General features: G+C 34.0%; 1 long non-coding RNA gene across 2 annotated transcripts; it reads left to right on the forward strand.

Moving 5' to 3' along the window:
• Positions 1-463: 463 nt before the first annotated feature.
• LOC138128749 (uncharacterized) lies at positions 464-18540 on the forward strand. Of its 2 annotated transcripts, none has more exons than XR_011158897.1 (3): positions 464-646; positions 17761-17940; positions 18003-18540. It is a non-coding gene; the product is annotated as an uncharacterized lncRNA (long non-coding RNA). The 2 variants fall into 2 exon arrangements; XR_011158896.1 differs by having other exon boundaries at positions 471-646; positions 18238-18540.
• Positions 18541-21132: the final 2592 nt, after the last annotated feature.

The raw sequence follows: 21132 nt of genomic DNA on the forward strand, positions 1-21132 counted from the left end.
CCTTAAAGATAGAGTTCTCTATCATGAAATCTGCACGTGATACGTTACTTTTTAATACATGAAAATTACCCGCACAACAAACTCAATATTATTTCGTCAAAATGGTATAAAAACGTATTTTCTGGAAATAATTTACAAGGGGCAATATGCGCACTTTATTAGCGAAGCAACCATTTTGCTGTAAATTTGTCCTTCCACGCGGTGCGCCTCCGACTTTTACTGTTTCAAAGTGAATTTTCTTTAAGAAGCCGCATTAAAATGTGAACTTTTTTATTATGGATTTTTCGCAGGACCCTGGATCTTGTAATTTGAGTGAAAAAAATTTTTACAAAGTCACTTGCGAGGGTAAAAATTGAAGAAATCGTCCAATCCCCACTCGGGAACTTGGCAAATGTCGGTGTGCGCCTGTCTGAATGACGTATATATTGCGATCTCGCTTGCTATCATTTAATTCGTATGCTCAGTATAATGCGACGTTTGTCGGTTGGTTGCTATGCGAGACTCCTTACTAGAAACTAAGTAGTTGCAATAAACTGCTCGACAAATATGCCAGTGTTCTTAGTTTGTGCTTTCAGCCCCCACCCAATAACTTATTGCCAATTGAGGAGCAACGGGACGCAAAAAGTTATAATGAAATATTTCGCCTGTAAGTACATTTTTTGAGTGTCTGGTTTCTTATCGGTTTCGGTCGGTGAGTGGAGATTCGGAAAAGCGATTTTTTCCACTTTTTCTTTCGTAGTGTAGTTTCAACTTTTACAGTTACGTATATACTTATTCCACAGTTGGTGTGTATGTTATTTTATCATGGGTAATTACTGGGTTTTTATGCCTAGCACGTTTATGCCTTTTCTTATCGACTATGTAATTGTTTGAAAACAAATTTTTTTCATTATGAAAAATCAGTGAACATTAAACTTATTTTAAGCTATCGCGCAAGATTTATTGCGTATTTTGCAATTTTTACATTTATTATCTAACTCGGGTTGCATTAATGTGGGTCACTTTGAATTTTTCCGGTTGGGTGAGTAAATTGTTGATGTAATTTTGGTCTGTAGCTGTGAAAGATGTTCGAAACGATCGTAAAACTGCCCCTCGAAAATGTTGGCAGACTCTTTCGCACATCTCCACCGGTAGACAGCCGTAAGGTTTCTCCCGTCTGGGTCAACTTGCCAAATTCGATCACTCCTTCAATTCTTTCGGTTAGAGGTCTAGGAACTGTGGATTATAATTGTAATAGATGTGGGGGACGACTGTCTAGCCAGTTTGAGGCTCCCTTTAGGAGCAGTCTGACTGCCGAATTACAAAGTCATTCGCCAATTTTTTGTTGCTAGCGGTTCAGTAAACCATCGGATTCTGTCTAAAACGGCCAGTCGCTTCATTCATTATTTAACCCAGACAGATCGTTACATAACCCCGAGCAATAATGTTTATATGAGACCATGTTGCTACAATCTATTTAGGAACGCTTTAGTAACGAAACTCTCCCCCAAATTAAGCAAATATCGAACATCTGCGCAGACACTATTTAATTTCACCAATTTTGATAAACCACTCAAAAGAATTAATTTCGTCGTCGTATTATACGCATATTTGTGACTGCGACTGCAAACTGGAGGAACTAGGGGAAGTATTCTTACAGGCAGAGAGAATGACCCCTTCATCTCGATTATAGTAGCTTATCTACTCGCTCTGTGGGTACATCTCGGTATGCATATTTTTTATTTGTTCGAATTTTTGCAATATTTTAACTTGACCTGAACTGACCTGACCTAAATATTTCGTTAATGAGCTTTCCTCCCAAATCAGGCCCCTTTTTTAAAAAATTATTTCTTGTTGATTCAAGCCAATCTATCTCAAAGTATTATTAACAACTTTTACAATTTAATTATTCCGAATTAACAAAAACACGGCAAAAATCAATGATTTCGATGGTATAAATCCAACAAATAATTATGAGGATGTACACGCTATATTATTTTATGTTATCATTCCCAATGAAACGTGGCAAGAAACGAGCGAAGAACTACATACTTTTTGGGAATTATCATTTAATCCGACGAGCTAGGTAGTAACTAGGAGAGATAAACTCAGATGTGTTTTATAATGTGAAATGTTTCACGTAATTAAATCAGCAGGATTACGTTGACATATGCATGTACAAGTAATCATCGTTAATTCAACCTACATTTTAGCCCATTGATTAAACAAATTGATAGTTTATTACCTTTATGGTACAGTAATAAGAATAATACTTATTTATATTACTCACACATAGTTCTTGCGAGTTCATTGAACTATCATTAATGTGCATTTTTTCTTATACTTGTCTGAATTCTAACAAATTTAATTTGATTAAATGTTTATCATAAATGCTTCACTGTGCCTAGTAGATAGTTTAACGGTCTGTTGCATACATTGCACCACTGCACCCTTTTAATTATTTTTCATTAATCATTAGTCCTGAGTAGGTATAGTTGAAAGATTTTTATGCTCAGAAATTTACACGTCTCAGATCAGTGTATAGCAACGTCAGAATTTTTAAATTAGTTATATGATGTTTGAATATGGGATCAGGTAAATGGTGAAAATAAGTCTAATTAACTTTTCAAACGGTAACTAATATTTAGGTTAGCGACACAAACCACCTTTTAAATAGGTAGTTGAGTCTGTGGACTTTTAAATTTTAAATGTCTATACTTTGAGCAGCCATGTTTACTTTGAGTACTGACGCAAGTGAGATAGATAGTGACGATTTTTTAAATAGAAACGTCTCGACAATTACCATTGTACTTTCATTTATTCTTTTTCAAAAAAGATTTTTTAACAACAATTTTACTGAACCAACCATACATTCTCATTTATAATTCATTTATATGTTTAAGCTGACCTGCCATTTTTTCATTGATTTTGCTTAAATTTTTGATTATCGCAAAAATATCTCGTACCGTTTTACACTTTGGTATTTACTCAGATTTGGACTTATTTAATAAAATGATGTGCTGCAATGAAAAATCCTTCGGGAAATATAATTTGCAAAATTACTTTGTAGACGTCAGTGTTCGATATGCACAGTTAAAAAGAGAATACATACTTGTTAATTGTAATCCTGCAAGCGATGTCTGCCGTTCTTTAAAAGAAAGGTAGTTGTCGGTCTACTAAGTAACATCTGCTCTATTACTGCAGGTGGTTGCGCACTAAAATAATTGTTCTTCGTAATGTTTACGATCCCTTTTTAAATTAAACTGGATTTTTTAAATTCCGAATGTTTAATAAATTTAGCACAAGACTAATGAACATTTTTCAGTTTTCAATTAAACATTTAGAACATGTGGAGGAATTAGATAGAACACCTCTGCGTCTCTGCGTAGATACCAATACAATTTTTAAGTTTAAATCCCACGTTGAAGCAAACTTGGATTGCCTCAATTTTTGTAATTAAAGTAATGGAAATTAAACAAACAAACAACAAACATTGATTTCTACTTTGTTGTTGGAACCTTGTATTTCAAAATTTGAGAAACTAGAATGGTTCATTTATTGGTATTCTTATATATAGATATGTTGTCGATTTTGACACTATGACTGCAGAAATTGGACACTTCTTTGTGTTGATTTTTATCACTGTGGTCATATGGTCTTTTATAAGATTTTTTTTAAATTAATTTTGAAAATAAATAGATAAAGATATGTACTTACATTTAATCAAGAATCCAGTCACATATGTACCAATATGATTCAGAAAAAAATTTGAAGGAGTTATTTCCGATTTGTCATAAGAATGTTTGCTACAAAAGGTATACGCAAATGCGTCTCCAAACTGTGGTAAAGAAATATGTAGTAGCTTTCTGCGTAAGTTCTTACGTGAATACGCGAATAGTATTCCCAAAAGTCACTTGCCTTCTTTTAAGGATTATCCATTAGTATTTTTCAATTAAACAAAGAATATCGAATGTCAGGTAGTCATTTAATTTTTATTATATAAGTATACAACATACATTCTAAAATTCACATATAAATTTGATAATTTACATTTTTTTTTTAACTATATTTGTAGATTGTGTATTTGATACAGTCGTACGTTCAAACCGACTTAAAATGTAGGTATGCACAACCAAATTTCCTTACCTCTACAGCCAAAGTGACTGCCTTCTGTGTGATTTGATGCATGACGAATGTCCGTAATAAACAGTGGAACATATTTAATAACACCTTTAAAAACATGTATTTCCTGGTATCAACCTTGATATACTTGAAGACGATTTTACATTATTTTGCACTTTACCCAGTACCTAATAGGTTTATAAACTCGTATGTACTAATTAATTTATTATTTAATTAAACGATTATAATCTAGGTACTGTTCTTAAAAAAAGTTGTTCGTCATTATAGTAATTGCAACATGTTGCGTTCGTTCAAAGTTGAACCAGTTTTATCGTCTGCTTGTATTAAATAGCAAAAACATGTTTTGTAGTAAGATCAGAGTTGATAAAAAATTAAAATTTATTTGGCCATGCATATCTATACGAACCAACAAGTATTTTAAGTTGGTGGCAGTTATAATTTCTCTTGTAAATGAAAGTAACTGTTGGACTTACCCAATACATACAAAATAGATTTAATTCAATGAACTAAAGTCTTAATTCTGATGTCTTTTGATACCTGTCCGATGTCGTTCATGTGCGAAGTGCAGCTAAATATGTGAGGAAATAGGAAAACTGTACCACATAATTAATTAATTTAATAATGTTGCAGCGAAATTTTCCAGTGCAGCATTATCTAATTGATATGACATAAATTGCACACCTCATGTTTTAATAGACGGCCATCTCGGAATTTGGCACCAACCAAAGTTCAAAACCTTTTGTAAAGATAATCAATTCAGTTCAGAATATTTGATACTTAAAATTTAAGTTTCTGGACAGGAAATTATTTTGATAATGGAATTTTATCTTGAACCAAATTCCGGACAACAGACACAACAAAAGTATATTTTTGCAACCCATCGGAGAGGAGTGCCAAATTATATTACAAAAGAACCATGTTGTTTGTATTACGGCGCCTGGTCTACAACTATGCTTGCCAATAATTATACAATCTTGACATTTAATTTAGTACGTTAATGTTTTATCACTTTCCGACAACTCAGGAAGTGTTTTTCATAATGCCAAAGGCTGACGGCGAAAATGTGAATTTGCCAATAAAAAGTGGATAATTAGCTGTGGCAAAGAAAATCCTCCAACTTGAACCTTACACCTCTGTTAAGAATGCATTATTCCTATTGAAACGCATCCCACACTACTTTCTGTAGTAGGTATTGTGTCATCGGTCGTTTATGTAGGTTAGCAGCAAAGCTAACTCTGGAATGCGACCTGTGGGTGCGCGTTGCATAGTCTCGACTTTAAAAAGACTGCCGCAGAGACTGAATCACCATGGAGTCGGCCTTATAAGGCCTAGCGCCACCGAGCCCGGCGCTATATAACTAACTACACACTCTCACTTGCTTTATCTTGCTATGTTGTATTGAGCTGTAGGTAGATGCCATTTTCTCAGAACTTCCAACAATTACACCACAAAGAAGGTCTCTTAAGGAGATTAATTTTCCAACTTGACCAACTACGTACATACGTACGATCAATATGAAAGAAGCAATCATATTGATTGACTGCCATTTCTGTAGTTTTAACTCAACGCCCGCCTGCTTTATTGAATAAATCATAGAGGCGTCCATATCGTTAAACACACTAGTTACGTCGAACACTTCTTTAGCCACTTCGACAAGGTTCAAACGATGTGTCAAATGAGCGCAATGCGCATTTAACAACATTCATCCTTAAAAAAAGGCCCTTTGAAATGTGATGGGCACTAAGTAGGTAGCTCTAGTTCTAACAAATAATTTTCGATAAACCAAGGTCCGTGCACACAAGTTTCGAAGTGAACAATGTCAAGCAGAAAGTGCAGAATTTGGTATATCGCAGGCAGGAAAGTGTTCGCCAACCAGAACCCAGCTAAATAAATATATTACGTACGTAGATACATACGTGGATTGGTGAGTCAAAGATCGTTATTGAGTAAATGCGATATTCAAATTCTTGGGAACGGTGTGTATCATTAAAAAATTGTCCTCTATAATCATGTCTCAGAAACATTGTTACATAATGAGTCAGTTTCATTCATGTATTTTTCATTCAGTGCATCAAATCTGGGAGGATCACGTGTAAGAGGTCTCCATGAGATATCGTCGATGGATCATGAATTTAGTCATTTCCGATGAGTAAACGAACAATCACGTTGTTATATGTTTATTAGCATATTAAAATGACGAACAACAATATGTTTAATTGATCCTTATTGTCCTTTTTGAGACGAATTAAAACAACATTTTGTACAGTGTCACCAAATCTACTTGTGGTAAAATAAATCCGCTTAAATCACATTTAAACAGGCTTTTAATACATTTGAATCGGACGAACATTTGATGAAAACGTTCGTTAGAATATACTTTGTCAAAAATGGCTTTAAGAAACTATATATTACGATATCTGATGGCCTAATTATAACGAGAAGGTAAAATTATTATACAACCAATTAATTAAAACGAAGGAAGTTATAAAAATATAAATGAACTATGCGCACGAGTTCCCACTTTTATTCAGAAGAAAGAGGATATCCTACAATTATGTTACAAGCACATTAAAATTTTAACTAACCACAATTTGAAAACAGTTCTTTATTATACCCCAAACATGAAAAGAAGCCAGCTAATTGCTCGAATCGAAAGAGAATGAAAGTGTATAAGAATTAGAGAACCGGAAGTGAAACGACGCACTTGTGTGGCAATGACTTACAAAAAGTCGATAAGTTTAGATAAGGGTACCAATATGTCAACATTATATACTCGTAAATGAAATCATTGAACAACAATCCTTTCTCAACTTGATTTTGATTTGTGGTAAATTTTACAAAACGATGTAACGCTATGGTTACGTAGGTCACGTGACGATGAGAATAATGGTATCGGCTTCCCACGGTTTTTTTCTCACCGGTTGCAGGTTCCCGTAGGAACATTGTGTCTTCTCAGAATTAGGGTTCGTTCATTCTTTACACGTATCTAACTAGTTCGACTGCATTTCGTATCGATTGCTGTTTTTCGAGACACATGATGTATTATTTTTTTTCTTAGGTATTTGCGAAATGTGGTGTATTGTTCCCGGTTTTCTTTCAAAGAACCCTTCTTTTGTGTGATCATCAATAGGCTCAGAAGAAGATATTAAAGTCGACAGAAACGACCCTCCGATAAGAAATGTTTATGTTGAAATTTCATACAAGTTTTCTCGTCGTTCATCAAAAGCCTAATTATGTTTGGTATATTAATGTAATTATATTTTTCACTATAATTTTAAACTTATCCTTGCCCACGTCACGTAGTGGCCATTAGTGCAACACTTGCATTTCGAAGAAATAATGAAAACTTCATTTCAAAAACAAGGAAGTCATTGATGCATTGCTAAGTAGGTACATACGTTATTGTTTGTAATTTTATTATTAGTGTATAGTACGAAATCATGAAATTATTGAGGTTGTTGATGTTTCACTTAAGCAAGATATTTAATGGGCCGGAATTAGGCCTGCTAAGAAACACCCTTCGATATGTTCGTTACCCTTCCGTGGTTTTCGTAAGTGCACTCGGTGTGCATGTTTTCTCAATGCTGTTGCTGTAGGCATGAGAACGACGCTGTCATTAAGTCTAACCCAATTATTTTTTGAATTTACATAGAGAACAAAGTATATTATACATCACTTTCTTAAAAACTTAAACATATTATAGTTATAATGTCGTTTTGGTACGGTGAGTTGAATGACCTATTATTGGGTAAACACGTGTATATTTTTCATTCATACCCGCGGAGAAAGAAATTAGCTTATTTTTTTTAAGAGATCGCAGAAATAATTAGGTTATGTGAACCGATGAATGCGTTTTTTAAAAGTTTTTTTATAGCTATAATTTTCCTAAACCGGAAACTCTTTCTTAATTTGTCTCGTAAACAACATGTGTAGTAGTATTTTTTGGTGGATTTTTTTTGCACGATTAATGTTCCCACCCTGAAACAACCTACTTCATTCCAGCTTGGGGCTTGACTTGTCTTGGTATTTCATTCATATCTTTTGGATTTCCTAGTATTACCGCACCGATAGAATGGTGGCATTGAGTTCATCACTTTTTTATTTTTAAATCCAGACAACCGTATCTCAATTGGTTTTTTTAACATCCAGCATCCATCAGTTGTGGCAGTATAAAATTACGCTAGTAACAATTATTGTATATAATTTTGAAAATGTTGTATTCCAGTAGCAATGTAACACAAGTGACATGTATATTCTCGAAAATGGTACTCCTGCAATGAAAATCCAATAAAAAGTTTGCAGTTGCAAGGGTGCCATACGGCAACAAAAATTTTCGGAAAAATTTTGACGATTGGAAAAACATTGTTTTAATCATCACCATGAAAACTGGAACACTGCAGTTCCATGACATTACTTGGTGCTGGCGTATGTTTTTTTTTTTAATTGAATCTCCTTTTCGGTTTTTTGTTTTCGTTTTTCAGTCGTGCTTGTACAGGGGAAATTATAACTGATAGTTTTTCTGTCGTAGTTTCCACATTAGTGTAAACGACCAGACAAAATTTTTCCGGTGATGTCGATGTTGCGAGTGATATTTAAAACGAGAAATTAACGAATAAAAGATGCAAAATTAATTGGACAAGTGACAACTTTAGGGGAAACTTCGTTTTGGTTACCATAAAAATTGTAAACACGTAATTTTGTAGGTATTTTTTCATGTACAACAGTTACGGATGTAATTTTTTGTTGTACATATATTGTGATTGGCTGAATTTTACATATGTTATGTCAGTTATGTTGTGTACATGAATATGTTTCGGGTGTTCATTTAAATATCTCCTCAAAGTTGGCATTGAAGAGTCGTTTGTGAGCGCACCACGGATTACTGATTACGGATCGGCTGTTTAGATCTAACCTCACTTTTCCGTTGTTTGTGTTTTTACTCTGCAGACTGACGAGTGGTGCGTTCACAATCGACCATTCAACGCCAACTTTGAGGGTAAATTTAAATGAACACCTGGTATACAATGTCGTGTACATTTAATAGTAGTATCGGGAATTAAATAGTATTTCCAAAGCACCGAGTTATTATAGATCTCTTAAGTTGGTGGTATGTATAATAAGAAATTAAAATGAGCGAATGACATAGGTGTACTTAATATGTACTTACTTAAGTAGACCTACAAATTAATATTACTCCTTTAATGCCAACTGAGTAAGAAAAAATGTTTGAAAGAACGAATTGTATGTTTATATCGAAACTTTTCTTTAAACTTCTCTTCGGAGACGCTGTTTAATTTACGTAGCAGACAACTAGAAGGTTAGTCATAGTCAATAATAGCGATTCCAACTGGGATATTTTTAAAATTCCATAACAAGACTCTAGACATAATGATACGATCTGAATGCATGGTGTACTTTTTAAAAATTCGGCGGAGCACCAGTTAATCATAACGGTAAGACTGCGATGCAGGTTTTGCAAGAGTAATAATACAAGTAGAATCAGTGTTTATCGTTCATCATAACAGCTGTCTGTCTTCCATCCGGCCTATTTATGTTTGTGGTGTCGACCATATGATTTTCTCGCCATTATGGAGGTGTCCCAATATTATTAGTTTATAAGATACAGTTCGCCGCCGAGGTGCTAGACATAATAAACACGATTGTGAAATAATTAACGAAATGGGTGCTCGAATATTTATTTATTATAATCGGCGGAAGATGAGTAAAAATACTTTCAAAGAACAAAATTAGAAACACAGGTTTTGTTCCTCGTATTGCATTCTTCAGAGTAGTTAGGAAGCAATAAAATAGCTATTACGTATTTGACGGCTTGTGACGCAACGGCGCGCCGGTCTATTCTAAGCGATTCGACGCTCTACAAAGGGGAATAACTTTCAATGACCCCGTGTACAGACTTCTGCACTTCCGCTAAAAGTTTCAGATTTTTAGGTTTTTGCTCAATAGCATTCTTTACTTCACACTGCGTTTCTTTTAACAAAGAAACATGACGTAGCAGCTCAATCTCTTTATACATTATTAAGTTAAAAATATGTGCGTTCCTACGCGTCCCATGTTAAAATAAGAATTGAAATAATATGTCGATGGAAACGTTGTAATACTGACACAATTCTTTCTCTTCTGTCATAGACGAGCAATAATTTTCCAGGATGATTATTATTTTTCTGAAATAATTTTATTAACAAAGAATCCCATTACTACGTAACATTGCATGTTGTACAAGACAAGAATAATGAAGGATGCAACTACAAAGTATTATCCAATTTAGAACATTCTATTCTTCACAGTTGTTCTCGTGACATCCTGGAACCAAACGTCACTTCCTATTCGCTAAGTAAAGTAGCCTTTGTTGTGTTTGACTACCCTTTACATCCGGAAAACGTATTAAGTACTTTATGACTTTGCAATGAAATGGAAATCAAACCTGTAATGGACGAGGGGAATACAAATTTATTTAAATATCCTACTAGTTTTTGACTTTGAAGAGTGTCCTCACGGCCAAGTGTCAAAAAATGTATTTCAAAGTTCGGCGGCAATCAAGTGAGAAACGTTTCTTACTTGAATTAGTTCAATTGAATTGATTTGAATTTGAATTTCGATAGATCGAGAAACAAGATGTTGGTAATCTAGTTAAATTTTTACTGGATAAATGTAAAATATTGTATGAATCAATTGCAGTTACAGAGAAGTGACAGACCTTGGTTGCTATACCTATTAAGTATTTGTTGGTGGATCAGAATAAAGAAGTTTAGTACCAAGTAGAATAGGAAGAAACAAAGCACCTGTCCAGAAACATCTGTCCGTTGCGCGCGTGTATTCTACAGTTACACCTTGCGTCTTTGATTAGTAACGGATTAAGAGACTTTGATTGCTTGCGGTATATTTTTATCACCTGTCTATATTAAGTGTTGTCAAAAATTTTGATACTACTAGAGTGGAGCGCTCAATTTCAGTGGCAGTTTACCGACTTGTAAATAGCGAACTAACAACCTTAGTTTCTAGGTAGTAACAAATAACAAAATACTTAATTTTGTCGATAGACTACACAAATTTGGGCAGGTGCTTATTCACATTCATGTTGATGCGAAAAAATATCTTTAAAGAAAGACATTTGGTTTTTTTTGGCGAATTAACTAATTTTTACATCATATCTATGGGGGTGATCAAGAAGGACTGTTTGAATTGGCAATACATACAATTATGAATAACATTTTTTATTCGGCTATTTGCAACACTGTAATGTAATTTGTTGGTTTATTTGACAGATATCTGTCATAACATAACGACAACGAAATTGTAGGTATGACTGATGCGAGTAAAAATTAATGGTAAAAAGAAATTAAACTTACTCCAGTTGTACCATTTAAAAAAATTAAATTCTGTATTACCAACTCAAACAGTTCTTCTTGATCACCTTGTATTTTTGATATATGTAGTTCTAAATGTAAGCGCAGTTGTCAGATTAATTACAAAATTTTAAAAAGAAAATGACCAAAAAAACTCACTCAAATGATTTAATGGCCATACCAGATAAAAAGAATTACTCTAATGAAACCAATTAGGCTAATAGTAAACGTGAAATAATTATTTTAAAATGGCAGGTTTAATTAAGTCTCTAAAATTATATGTCAGTTACAGTGCCTTAAAGGTATTATTATTCATTAAATGTGCTCACCATTAGTGAATGAATGTTTGGTCTCTCTTACAAATACGTTTCAAACATACGGAAAGTGTAATTTCAACACTAAAATATTGGAATAATTATAGTCCAAAATTAAAGTATTAAGCGGTAAAAGACATGATAAACTTGCTTCAACACCTCATAAGAGTGTGTCCCTCCCCCTTGGTGTTAATTTAAGCTGTTTCGAAAATTTTCATAGGGTACTATGGCGGACAATAAATTTAGGCCGGCCTGTCATTCGCTTGACATCAAAATGTGAAGCTGGCATTATGTTCAGTTAACCCCATTTTCAATTTTTGTCATTCTTGTCATCATGACAGCGATAATCAAAATTAAAATTGGGAAAAGAAGCGTGCACCAGAGGGAAGTGTTACTACAAATCAGTTATGCTAGTGCGTCATGATCTGTAAGTTACGAAAAGGGCGAAGGAAACGCCAAACAGCTTGAAAACCTTCAGTTTGACAAACTGACACATCAGTCATAATGACATTAAATGGTCGCTTGCATTGACTTTTTTGAAATGTCAGAAATTTGCCGGCCTAAATTTATTGTCCGCCATAGTACCTAATGATGATAAAGATCAAATTGAAATAGACACATTATTTTAAAGAGAATATAATACATTGAATATTGAGCCAATCCTTGCTTCTTAAATTTAAAATATTGACCAATAGGACCTTGTACCATAGTGACAATACGCGACTAACTATTATCGATTTGGTATTAGCTAACTTGCGTTTGTTTCACTTGTCAAATAAAATAATTTAGAAAAGTCAGACAAACGTCAGATACATTTTTTAAGTGTGTTACGCGAATTTCCAGAAAGAAAAAGCACATAATGACTCGTTGGAGTAAGCTTTTTTGCTTAAATGTGCATCTGTGGTCCTTATTTTAATTTATTATATTCTCTTCCTAAATATAATTCGTGGTACACTTAAGAATCGATAATTTTTTTACAAATGTCAACTCATGCCCAGCCTCATTCTTTAGAAAATACAACTCGTGCTTTGCACTCGTTGTATTTTCGTCGTTGGGACTGGCATTCGTAACATTAAAAAAAATATATCGATAATAAGCCTACCACTTATTATATTATCTCTGACAATATACCAGAATAATTACCAGAATAATTATATCGTGTTGTCTTATTTGAATTAATTAAGAAAATTTGTAACGAAGAGAGTAGTTATGATTATGAATATAGAATGACAGTGCCACCATTCAATTTTATATTTTAGTTTATATGAAATAGTGCTCATTTTTGTTACTTGAAAATTACATTCAAACAGTTCTCAAAAATATTTTTTTGAACTCGCTATTTTCAAAATGACATTTCGCGACCGCAACAATCGACCGCGAACGTTGATTTCGTGTACTACTGCTTCAGCCATCCAAAAAGCATTCGCCTTTTTGAGCATTCTGAAAATAATTTGACTTGATAATAATAAAATCTGCTTTACAAAACACCATTTCTCCAATTTGGATATCGAAAATATCGAAAGAGTGAAAATAAATCGCTATTAATTCGATTGACGCTTTGGCAAGTGTATGGACAAACGCCATTTATTCACAAAGGGTACACGACAAATCAGACGTGATGTTCGTTTAAAAAAATATTGTACAAACTTCGATGCGCGAAGACGTATTCGGTATATTCGTGCCTCAAATAATGCGCTGATTCGCGAAAAATGTCTTCTCGCACTCCTGTGTGAACGGATTTTGATAAATGTCACTACTCGTCAAAATGAAACGTCAAGTTAATTTAAAAATTTTTAGGCAATTTGGAGCATTTAAGGGGCTCGTCGAACAAAAAAACGTTGGATTCAACTCGTTCTGTGTAAATTGGACTCTTTTTGGCACTCGTGGCCACTCATGCTAAAAAAAAATGTCCAATTTACACACGAACTCGTTAAATAAACTACTATTTTAATAGAATGCTTTTATAAATGTATAATATACTGAATGGATAAATGTATACCTACTTTAGTTAATAAACGTTCAAATTACGTATTGGGCAACTTGAGCTGTATCTCAAAATTTAATTTTATACCTTACAGTTGTCTGAATAGTGAACTATTTATCAAATTATGTAAAAGATTGGTGATTACTTAGGTAGATAAGTTTAGGATGATAAATATTTAAACCAAGATGTAAAGTGGAGAATGGGGAATATATCGTCACATAAATACATACATAAATGTGCCGATGTCACACTATGCATTGTGAGAAAAGTATGTAAAGATAATAATATTTTTAAAAAAGTACCTACATACATAATATAAAAAAAAAATGAAGAAACAATGACCAAATTGAAAATGAACTTGGTTTATTCTGTTTAAGAAAGATTATTTTTGTACGTCTGTTTTAGAATATAAACATTCTGATTTTCCACCACCTGTTGAATTATGTTGGCAAAATAAAAATATGTCTAAATTGGGGATTCTTATAACCAAAGTTGGCAATATAATTATTTTATAAACATGATTCGGAAATATTAAAATTAGTTCATAAGTTTATTTTGCTTTTAGATTTTGATTTTCTACCTACTTACTTGCTGCATTTTAAAAAAGGTTTTCGTTCTTCTTTTCCTTTATTCTAAAATTTTGAGTTGTAAAAACGGAACTTGACAGATAACCTAACAAATACAATTTGATGCATTTTTCACCAAACAGTGTTGCCGGTTGTATTTCCAACGTAGAATGCGGTGTTGGTGAAAATTATGAATTGAGACAGACTTTATGATATTTGATATGTCAAACTTGGAATTGGTTGCTCCGGATAGAATACAGGAATGTTGCTTGCCTGTCTCTAAAAGACACTCCGGAGTAATACTACCATTTTATGAAGTTAACTTTTTCTTCTTTGTTAAAAGAGTTCATTCTTTGAGGAATCAGCAAACTCGTTACGTTTGTCAAAAATTCAACTTTATTGTTGTCGGGAGTCATGGCTATTACTATTTTATCGGTAGATTTTTAATATTTATTTTTTTTTGTCTAACAGAACCAGAAGGTGTTAGAAAATAATTAGAAAAGGATTCAGGTACATTTTTTTTTTACTCTACAACTTTTGTGTTTAAAGTTTTGTTGGAAGATAATTAGGGGAGCCAATATCATAGGATTTTCACTATTGCACGTAAAGTGCCTATGTACCAAAATCCATTCTACACCCTGTATACTATTTTATCTTAAAGCGGATAAAAAAAAACGGACATGAATTCATTTATTTTTCCCCCAGTTACAATTTTCAAAATTTAAGGCAACAGTAATTCCTACTTCCCTTGTAATACTGGGTGAGCAACAATGACTGTTTCAGTTGGCAATAAAAAAATTTACATGAAATTTTCAAGACTGAATTGTACCTATTTCGGTTTGTTTTATTGACATTATTGATAGCTGGCACACATTTCAAATTTAAACGTCTTGGGTTTTGTAATCTTTTATTTGTGAAATGGTTTTTTCATTGGAACATGACATAAAAGTCACCAAAAGTCACCAGAATTTATTGCCAACTCAAACAGTAATTGTTGTTCACACTGTATTATCGGTACTTACTTCAAATTTTCATAATATTAGTAAAGTCTACAACATTACCTAAATTATTTCCCAAAATGGTGAATGATCGCGATTTGTAATTTTTGGTATCCTGAACTTTTACTAAGAAAGCGGAACCCAAATCTTCGATATCTCCCATTGTCAAATTAGTGATTTCGTTGCATCGACAAGCCCTATCACACCTAGTATTTATGCACCTAACCTACAATAATAATTTAGAATTTTTCCTCTAGGGAACTCAGAAATTTTGCCAATGTATGTAGCCAGATACTTTTCATCATAGCAGACTGTGGTCGATTTAGATTTGCATTTTGCTGTGATGGGCATCAATTTTGGAGGCGTCGCCGTATGTACATTTCGTTTTCATTCAATGGCATCGAACTTTTTACTTCACAGATATTCGCTAAATATGTATAACAAAAATTATTAAAACATGAACAGCAATAGTAATTTATTTAACGAGTTCGCGTGTAATTTGGGCTTTTTTTGGCATGAGTGGGACAGTTTAAAACTCGAGTGAAACGAGAGTTTTAAAGGTCCACGAGTGCCAAAAAAGCCCAGATTACACAAGAACGAGTTGAATACAAAATTTTTTTGTTCGACGAGCCCCCAAAGGCTCCAAATCGCTGAAAATCTTTAAAATTAGCTTGACGTTTCATTTTGACAAGTTGTCAAATTTATCAAAATCCGTTCACACGGGAGAAAATTCTCAAATTCTGACAGTGTCGAACAAAAAACGATTATAATTTACAAATGTTTACTTTTTAAAACCGAACAACCATCTTGCTGCTGATTTTGACATCACATCATTCACATCTGACAGCATGGACACGCCCAAAATGAACGACTCGTGAAATATCACAGTGGGAGCGGTTAAATATTGGATAATAATTTCGTTTTTTAGAGGCTTTATTTTAATGGAGGATATTTTAATTATTAAATATTTCGTGTAATTGATAAATTAATCATGACAAATGCTTCAAACGACCTTACATTTGACTTGCTCGAACCGCCTCTTGGACACTTCTACTCCTAGGACTTGAAGTACTTCTACTCCGCTCAGAAAAAAAAGACACTTTAACCGTCTCTATGGAAAGGCGGGATTTTCGACCGCTTGAAGATAAAAGATCTTTTCATACACAAAAAACACTCACTTCACGCACTTTTGTCACGCACCTTTATGTTTAATTTGTTTCTTCTGTTTTTTGTAAAATTCCTTTTCTCTGCATACGCCTATTTGTTTATAAAAAGGAGGAAATGTTACTATTAACATTCAATGTCCAACATGTCCTATACTTAGTTCTAGATATTTTTCAAATAGACGAAATAAGAATAAAACGCGTTATTTGTATTCACGATATTATTATTTGCTGCTTATATTCAGTAAACCGTAATACATATTATGTTACAACCAACAGTGGGACATTTCCGTTGTATAAAAGGAAAGTTAGAATTTCTAAGAAAATAATCCAAATACCTACTGCAAACCTTTGCGTTAACTGGAATAGTAGAAAATTGTTTGAAAGAAAAATGGTGATCAGCGAATTAACGTTTGCTAAATAAAATTCAAATCAGTGTATGATGTATGTAATTAAATTGATATTATTATGTCCACACTTATTAAATAACTGATCAATGATAATACAAATTAACGTGTAAAATAGTGATGAAGGATAGAACAAAATGATTCATGACATTACATGTGGTAGGTATGTGACATTACTATTCTGAAAACTATTCATCCAGCCAAAGTGAAATACATAATGTCGACACTCACGACAGTAAAAATATTCTCTACCAAATTGTACACAGTTCTAGTCGAATTTCGATTGTTTTTAGGACGCAATCTGCACGTGTCAACAGAGGAAATGAATACATAATATCTAATCCTTTACATTTTTTATAATAAGGTGCTATCACAAACAGTTTAATATTCAGCATGAAACTCGTTAACTTCCTTCCTGTTATTAATTGAGGTAAAACATAGGAAGTCTTCAACAGTAATACATTCTCGAACTCCTCTTGTTTTGAATTAGTATGTCTAGACTTAAAGCGCGTTGTATCTTGGCAAGTTATCTTTTGGGGTCAGATACGTAGTGGTGTAGGATATATTGGCGCTGTCATTCTTATTAATTCCATATTAACGTAGTAGTTGAATCTATGCTGGTGCAAGTGCAACATGCGATCGTTATCGGTCTTCCTTCGATTGTTGTTTCGGATGAAACGGAACAAAATGATCGTGGAATCCTTCAGGCACGTAGTGAGGAATGCGTTTAATGGTCTGTCTGGGGACAAAACGAAGCGTAAAAATAACTGTTTCGTCGACTATGTAGTATAGTTTTTTATTCGCTAGTGGGCGGAAATATTTATGAATCGATTTGGTTACAGAAAGGCGACTGAATGTGCACGTACGTATCAACTGGACCTTCATCTCGATGTTTGGTGCTGTGGTGTGTCGCAGTGGGATTCAATATAGCATCTGATTACGGCATCTCTCTGCAGTTGCGCAAACGGTTCGTGATGGTTAAGGTGGTGTTTTGTACCATTTACACTCGTTGGCCCGCTGTGGTGAGTAGATCAGCATTCCAACAACCTACAGCTTCTTATTTTTATTTCCGCCACCTTGTCAGAAAATTGTTTAATATAGATTTGACACGAATTGTAGCGCCGCATCTCGTTCATCCCGCTTTATGTCCACCTCATTTACGCGATTTCACCGTATTCGGCGAACACCCCCCGAATATAGCAGTTCGTCGATTTGGAGCTACATGTTCGTGGGTTCGTGTAACAAAGATTGGCAAATTTTGAAAAGTGGTGGTGCGTAGGTGGTGCAATTAAAAAAAAGTGATGGTGGCGGTATTGTAGGTATATAGGGGACACAGGCGGAATTGGAGCTATTGCAATTTGCAAAGGAAGAAATTGCGAGATCTGAAACCAGCAGCTGACCGTGGGACAGGCGCCCGTGAAAAAGTCGCACGGTCTTTGCGCAGTCGTAGTACTACCAAATATCTCTACAGATACCGGGGCAGCACAAACGTTAAAAACTTGCAGACGGGTCCCATATTCCCATACATTATTGGTTCGCCGATTAAGAAACAAGCACAACAGTCGTCTCTTGCCAGTATGTACCTATTGTTAAATAAAATAATTATTTAGAAACATTTCAAATTGTGACTTTTTTACTGTATCGACAGAAAGTACGCAATATGTAATCGAAACATGTGAAATCACCAATACCTACGTCGAAACTAACCTTACAATGCTGAAATAAGTGCGTATTGTGAAAATAGTCCAATATAGGTAATATTTCGCGAAAGAAACAGATTGCTGAGAATTATTTAAACAGCACCTATGTACATATAATAATTCAGTTTCAACAAATCATGAATAGTTTTTAATAATTAGTCGGTTTACATATGAAAATGGGTAGTTTTAGAAATTTTACTTTGGTGGTAAATTTTTTTTATCATTTCTGATTTAAATGAAAGGCAACCCCCACATGTTCAAAATTGATTACTTATTGAACTGTTGAGTATAAGGTATTTAGCAACAACCGGCCATAGTGTTTGCAAAAGTCCTAAATAATGTCTAAACAATATCTGAAAGCCTTTTGTGTACAAGCAAGAGATGGAACTGTTGTTATACTTGTAAAAACAACTGTTATTTTAATCTAACATAATATAGGTAGTTTTTGCCAATAAGAGCGTGGTGCACCTGAATTTTTTAACAGTTCAGTTGTAAAGAAGAATGTTACCAGGAATGTTTTTCAGAATGGCGAAATTTACATAAGCTCAGTTGTAGTTTTAAAGAATTATGCATTCCAGATCATAATTGTGTGGAAAAATTCTCCTTGCTGCGCATACTCGTCTCGTACGTGTCAACTAAATCTGAACTGTCATTTTTGTTGGTTGTGCTGATCTAAAAATTCAACCAGCGTTTAACAGTAATACAAATAATCGTAGAAAAAGTATAGTGTGTAACACGTGCGAAAAAACCTATTTCGCACTCGTGTGATTGCGACACTCCACTTCGTCTCCTGCCACAACTTCCTGGCAGTCGTGACAAATTGGCACTTTTGTGCATTTATTAGACAATATACGTGTGAGTGTAACATGTGAGACCAGAACTAAAATGTTAATGTGTTTTCTTAATTTCCTTCATGATTTTTGTGTAAAAGAAGATACGTTTTTGTGTTGTTTTTATAGCACACCAGCATTACTTACAAGTTATAACATCCAATGTTCCTGTTATTCGTACAGTCATAGGTTATCAACATTCGTCGAATGTGTCTTTTACATGATAAAGGGTAGGCAATAGACATCCGATATTATTGAAGCATTATAAATAGAAACTGAATGAAAAAGAATGTAAGGTTTGATGCATTTTTGAGAACTTCTTTCATTTAGCAGAATTTGTTAATCTTGTTGCGTAATTTACGTGAATGATAAATATCAAGGGACAACCAGCTTTACATTACATGAAGCTCTCGAGAAGATGTCTATAATATGCCTGCTTTTATGCTGACAAGACAAGGAACTTTAATGAATAGGACACTGGAAGACGAATGTGAGCATCTTTAGCAGCGACTAATGGACTGTCTAATGCTTGTAATTGCCAACACTCCATGAATAACAAGTTACAATATCTTGGATCGCTAAGAAATTAATAGCGGCAGATCTACAATACATTGTCTTGTTTTTGCGTGTCTTCAGTTTTGATCGCATATGTATTTTTATTCAGTCGAAGAAATAAACATATTTCGGCGACACAACATTCCGATACCAATTTGCTTGAGAACTACATTCAAGATGTCGAACATACCTCTTGTTACGACCTACCTATAATATAAAATATTAAACTCGGAACTAACGTTATTGCCGTACCTACGAGTATATTAATTCAAGGGACAAGTTTTACGTTTTACTACTCCCTAATCAACCAACTTCAAAATAATTAACACTTAAATATAATTTAAGCAATTACAGCTCTAATTAAAGAAACTATTTTGCTAAATATAGCTAGGCATAATTCATGTAATTGAAACATTAATTAAAGGAAATGTTTTACTAAAAATAACTCTGTTAAAGGAGTGTTATTGCACAATACACATTTCGAATTATGCGGTTATCACTTTCGGACATTCCGTCATAGTAAATGGAATTCAAATAACTGCATAATTCCTCTTTAAATCAATCTGCACACTCAGTGCGCTAAGGTGGAACTGATGAAAGAACAAATTAACCATTCTTTGTTTCTAACGTATGCACTATCTTTCTTCCTCGCAATTGTGACGTTGGCTGGTTATCGATTATGTAATTTGAAAAACAGAAAAAAGGGCCCGCTTATAATAAAATCTCTTTACTGTACTGTTAAAATTTGTTTCTCACACAGTTTGCTCTATTATGTCAAAAAGTGTTGGCCGAGTTTCCTTGAAGAGAATTAACGCGATCTTAACCCCATATTTAGTTCACATTCCGCACTTTAAATCTGGCTGCAATCCTAACATCGCATCATTCGCATCCTCTGCAAAGGTCTTCAGCTGAGACCTACGTTCAACATTCTCCGTACTTTATTAATGACAAATTCCCGGCACGTACGTGCCGACTTGGCTCTTACAGGTCTTAGTTATCTTTCTGTTGATTTTGCATTCTTTAGGTGACTGCATTCTTCGCAGGCCGTTCTTCGGATCATTGCACTTGCTAGCACTACGTTTTTAACACGAAATCCTTGATGGACCACTTACGTGTTGCCAGTCGATTC

The sequence above is a fragment of the Tenebrio molitor genome, chromosome 1 (assembly GCF_963966145.1).
Source record: "Tenebrio molitor chromosome 1, icTenMoli1.1, whole genome shotgun sequence".
NCBI lineage: Eukaryota > Metazoa > Arthropoda > Insecta > Coleoptera > Tenebrionidae > Tenebrio > Tenebrio molitor.